Raw genomic sequence first — 6000 nt, forward strand, 5'->3', positions numbered from 1 at the left:
GGAAAACAATCACACTTATTTTCACCGTTGGCTTAATTTTTTTGTGGCTCACATGAGCTTGGCAATTCTCACATATGTAATTTGTTTGGATGAATGTGGGATAAATTAATTCGCATTTATTCATCCAGTATTTTTAAATTGCCACATTTTTCTGTTTTGATATTGGTCACCACAGAAAATCCTGCTTCGCAATAATATGTAGTTGAAAACTGCAACAAAACCACAAGAGTCCGTTTAGCAAGATGCGGAAAATCTTCAAGTGAAATCCAGAATCTGTCCAAATCATCTCTTTGGTGTTTTATCTTCAAACTCCTATCATTTTTAATATCTACCAATTCTTCTTCTTCTTCTTCTTCTTCTTCTTCTTCTTCTTCTTCTTCTTCTTCTTCAGAAAGTCCACTAACTTCAAATGACACAAATGGATTTCTTATCCAGTCACAAGCATTTGTGTTCAGATCTGGGAAGTAACTTTCGAGTTTATCTGCGAGTAATGTCAGATAGTTGTAAAGTGAATCATTTATTTCGTTTTTCGAATCACAGTGAGATGTATTGGAGAACATTTTTTAGCTGCCCTCTTTCACTTTCCGAGATCAAATTGCTAATGTGTCTCGTAAGGCAGATATTTTGTCTGTTGCAGTTAAGATATTTTCATCCTTACCTTTCAGACTAGACTTACTAATAAACCGTGTATAATTTTTATACGAGACTTATGCAGAGTTGAGACAGAAAACATTACTAATAAACCACGCATAAGCAATGGGTGTATAAACAAGCTGTAACTGTACAATGGGAATTGCTTTGCAGTAGTTATATACACGAAACCCCTTGTTTAAGAGTTGTATATATAGAAAAAATGGCCGCCCCTCTAACAGCTGTCCGTATCGACTGTCATTTTATGATAATAGTTGCCTTGTAACCATAGAAGAACGGTTTTTTCTCGTATTAAACGGTAATAATACATATTGACTACTAGTAGCTGTGTAGTATTCAATGAGGTGGGCGAGACCTCATACAAAATGAATATGTGATGTATAGAAGAACACACCAAAGAGCGCAGAATAATTAGAATAATATTGTTGTAGCTTGTACTCTTTGACCAAAAGATAGCTCGATTAGAGTCAGCTGTACTATCGATAATTAACACGCCACACTAGAGCGCTCTACAGGATGCAATAGAGAATCTCAGATATTTTATTACCTTTCGTAACGAAGTAATGGCGAAACTATGACGTAGCTGTGTAACAGTTATACTGTTATACACGATGTATGTAGTGATTATTAGTAAGGAATTTACACACGACTTATAAACGAGCTATTCCTTGTATAAGTATAAGACAGTTAAACGTATATATATATATATATATATATATATATATATATATATATATATAGTTTTTATTAGTAAGACTGTTATACTACAACTATACGCACATTTATGCGTCTGTCAAGGACACGTATCTACAAGGCAGCTAGGTAAGCAAGAGGTGATCAGCGATTTTCTTACATCATTTCAGTTATCATTGGTTAATAACTCAAAATAATGAAATATATCAGATAGTTTACGACACTCCATAAACCTTCAGGCGACACCTCAAGATGTCGCGACACCCAATTTGGAAAGCTCTGTTCCACAGGCTACTTTCTGTAACCTACTGAAGATAATTTATTCTTCCTTAAAGGTGGAGTTCATACGTGTTTCGCGACATTTTCATATCGTAGTAAACACTTAAAATGAACCATTTTCTGTTCATACTTCGCATGTGAGTACTCTTACTGCACTCTGCTAATAGATATTGACCTCTATATACGTCCTTACCTCAATTTAATCACTGCTATTTACTTAATTACAAACTATTGCTCGCAGGCATCATTTAGTACCCTACTGTAATACAACCCATGAAGGGCCAAAGCCAACCATCCGACTGCTGGCATCACATCAGCATGCCTCAGTAGAGTTGAACCAGGACAGGGGTAACGTGTGATAATAATGATGATCCCCACAGCCCTTTATAGCTGAATTTTGAAACAGGATTTCGCTATCTATCATAGCTTCCCAAGTTCATTAGCATGTGTGGGCACCAGTCTCATACACTGACGGAAAGTTCATGAGAAAATACCTATCCCATGAGAATTCTAACCATGACTCATTCTGTAACGCAAGTCCGGACATGATGTTTAGACCTAGGGATGGGTTTTGGTGGGGACGGGAAAGGGGAATGTTTAATCGGTTTCTGTGGGATTAGAAATGGGATGAATGATTTCCTGGCATTACAACGAGAAAGAAAGGAGAGGAATTGGAGTAGTAACATCTCTGTGTACGTAGAAGAAATAATCCACGGGAAATTAAGTTAGTTATGGAGCCTTAACAGTTTAGAGTAATATTTACATAGAAATGATCAGAAACCAGATTTTATTAATGTTAAAACATACATACAAAGATAAATATTTTCTTTAACTATAGTTGAGGGATGCTATTAAGGTTTTCTTAATTACATCTTTAAATAACATTGGCACATCACAAAGGGGTTCATTTCAATCATTCATTACCTCATAGTGTTGCCTAAAAGACACACCTCCAGTTTTTTCTTTTTTTTTCTGTGCGATGGTCATATTGTTCATATGATAATGTCTGCATCAGGCATTTCCAATTGCTGGTTCTGTGACGTCAAACGTCTCGAGCTCCATGAGAGAGAAAATGGAAGGGATGGAGATATATAAATACTAGATACACATTACTCTCCCTCACGTGTTCCACCAGCTCTGCTCCAAGAGGGGAAAGTGATTGATGAAATATTATTCTGTTACTTATTTCTGGTTTAATAATGTTTATAGCTGGTGTAGGAGCTAATTTTGAGTATGATTTAAAAAGGATTACTGCTTTATCAACCTTGAGACTTTTGGGTTTAATGAGTATTTTATCTATGGGTTTATGCGCTCCGACGTCACAGGTTGGCCAGTTGGAAATGACTGGTTTATGTTTTCATAATGTAGACTTGTTCGTTAATATTGTATGATATTGAGATCACTAAAATTGTTTAAAATACGAGTATATTTCCTGTAAATGCCATTATAATGATTCTTTCCTGTAAGAAATGTGCAAAATATTTCTGCTGTAGTCAAAAGAAACTCCGTCAGCTTCCATGCGTGCTATACATGAAATTATTTTTACATGGACCATCCTCAACCTTTACCAAAGGTTTCAGACTGCAGTAGCTAGGTTTTGAACATGCGATCTCAGACTAGATATGTTGGCCAGTCATAACTGACATATCTTAAAAACTTACATTTGGGCTTTGCGGGGCTAATTTCTTCGATGTATTCCCTAATCCTTGATTTGAAATGTGAAGTGTTCATTCATTATGGTGTATGAAACGGATATAAGAACCGCATACAACTTAAAAAACATTCATCTAGTGTTTTCATAAAGTAAATGTTTATCGTAAAATTATTGAAAATGTTTCTTTGTTCTAATGATTATGCCTTTCAGCTTTCCGTTATTAAAAATCTACAAAAGAGTTCTAAAATAGTATTTACTCTCTTGAGAGCTTCAGTAAAATGCTAATGAAGAAACAAGTTGTGTCCACTTTCGTCATATACACCGTCCAGCTCTACAAGAGTTCTAAACTTGTTCGCAACAGAACGTTATACTAAACATGTCATTATTTATAAACTGTGGAGAGCATTATGTTAGAGCAAAACGACGCAGGTGAATTGCCAGTGCTCATTACTATTTAGATCACGACGCTACGGCCCAAAGGCCACTCTATACTATTCCAAAAATGAAGGGCAAAACTTAAGAAATACAGTAGATTTCCAATATGTAGAGGAGAAAAGCAAGTTATATCAACATCGATCCGGTGATGTTTACTTTCTGACTTTAATCGGCTGTCGTGCAATAAAGAGTATTATTATTTTTCTGTAATAAAATCCTGACTTGTAACTAAGTGAGTAGGTTGAATAATATAATCGGATTTTCTTAAGACCCGCAAATGATTTCCCGTCTCCACATGAATAAATTGACAGTTATTGTGTTTCAAGTAATGATGGGAAATCGGTTATTTTTTGTTGTCATGATTTGAGATAAACTGCTCTTTTGTGACCAGTGATTACTGTTCAACCTGCGGATAGTATTTAAGTATACTATTAGTATACTTACTTATAATATAATAAATGGTTTTGGATTCGAACTAGGGATGGAGGAAATAATTAAAATACCGATATATTGATATTGTATTGCAAACTTAATTTCGATAATCGATATATTGCAGAAAATATATGAAAACGATTATCGCTATATCGCTATTCCGGTCAACCTGGTTGGCGAGTTGGTATAGCGCTGGCCCTCTATGCCCAAGGTTGCGGGTTCGATCCCGGGCCAGGTCGATGGCATTTAAGTGTGCTTAAATGCGACAGGCTCATGTCAGTAGATTTACTGTCATGTAAAAGAACTCCTACGGGACAAAATTCCGGCACATCCGGCGACGCTGATATAACCTCTGCAGTTGCGAGCATCGTTAAATAAAACATAACATTTCGCTATTCCGTAAACAAATTAAGAGATACTACATACTGTAATTACCTTTCCAGGTGTACAATTGTTACAATACACGTACATAAATTTTAATATTCCTTATTTGCATTGAAATTAACATAAGTCAAAAGCATGTAAAATTGTAACGATAAACAATTCGTTTTCAATGCCCTATTATATACTGTAGTTTCTAACCTAAATCAAAATTGTGGTGGAGGTAAGATGAGCTTAAATGATACAAGGGGGGAAAAGTGAAGTGAACTCTACATGGGTCAGAATTTCATACTGGAACATGATTCAATTATTCTAATCTTATATAGGATTCAATTGAGGACACAACCTAACAACGTAATCATTTTTAAATGTAAATAAACAGTACTTGTATTCATTTTTAAATGTAAGTAAACAGCACTTAGAATGTTAGAAGTTTTAACAATTTATTTGATACGATCCTATAGTAACCAAATATTAATGGTGATGATGAAAGGGATGGAATTTTTATGCACTAAAAGATGTGTTTTCCTTAATAGGAAAACAGAATGTCAGTACTTACTAGGTTGTGTATAGAAATTCTAGCCGTAAACAAATGTCGTACCGGTATTAAATCCTTGTTTTCACATTTCAGAACATAGAAATAAAAGTTTTGGTAGCCATTTTGAGGACAGACGGTTCCTTTTCAGAGTGACTCCGAGAGCACTTTTTTTGGGGAAATATGTTCCAAATCACTTCAGGAAAATGCTCCATTAGTGGCGGTAAAACGTAATGTATCACTCTGTATAGGGGTGATGATGGTTGACGTTCGCATTCGAACAGAATGGAGACTCGCTGGCATTGGTAGTATGCAGTGAATGTAATGGGAAACATAACCACATTTTCGATGGGAAAGTGCTGTATTCACTTACATAAGTATCTACCAAATAGTCTCTATATTTCTTCAGACCAGTGTCATTAGGCTTTACTGACAATAAATCCTCGACGAAACAATCGCTTACTTCTTCTGGACAAAGAAATGGCAGGTCATAAACGTAAGTTAACTACCAATTTAGAAGTCAATGACAAATTTAGAGGGGGCGAGAACGCTCCTCAGTGCAGGTTTGTCTTCACCAGTAGGGGAGGTAGCTCTGTGGCAATTCACATATCTCTCTGTTGGTAAGTTTATGGCATTCAAATCATTTTACAAATGGTAATACCTGTTTGGATATTGTGGCAATTGACTGGCCCTTAGATGATCGCCTCATGACAAGAGAGGTGGAAAATTTCTAGTAGACCCTAAACTGTTCTTACAGAACTATAGAATGACAGGAATGATAGTGATGATCATAATTGTCATACTATGAATGTGAAGTGGCTTAGGTTACACATGAAAGGATAAATCTGCACTCGCTTTCTCTCTTATATCGAATTATGCACACTTCATCCCCCTCTTATATATTCGCCCGTTTTCATACTCTCTCTCGCTATCATAATAT

This window comes from Periplaneta americana, chromosome 11, assembly GCF_040183065.1.
Source record: "Periplaneta americana isolate PAMFEO1 chromosome 11, P.americana_PAMFEO1_priV1, whole genome shotgun sequence".
Classification (NCBI taxonomy): Eukaryota; Metazoa; Arthropoda; class Insecta; order Blattodea; family Blattidae; genus Periplaneta; species Periplaneta americana.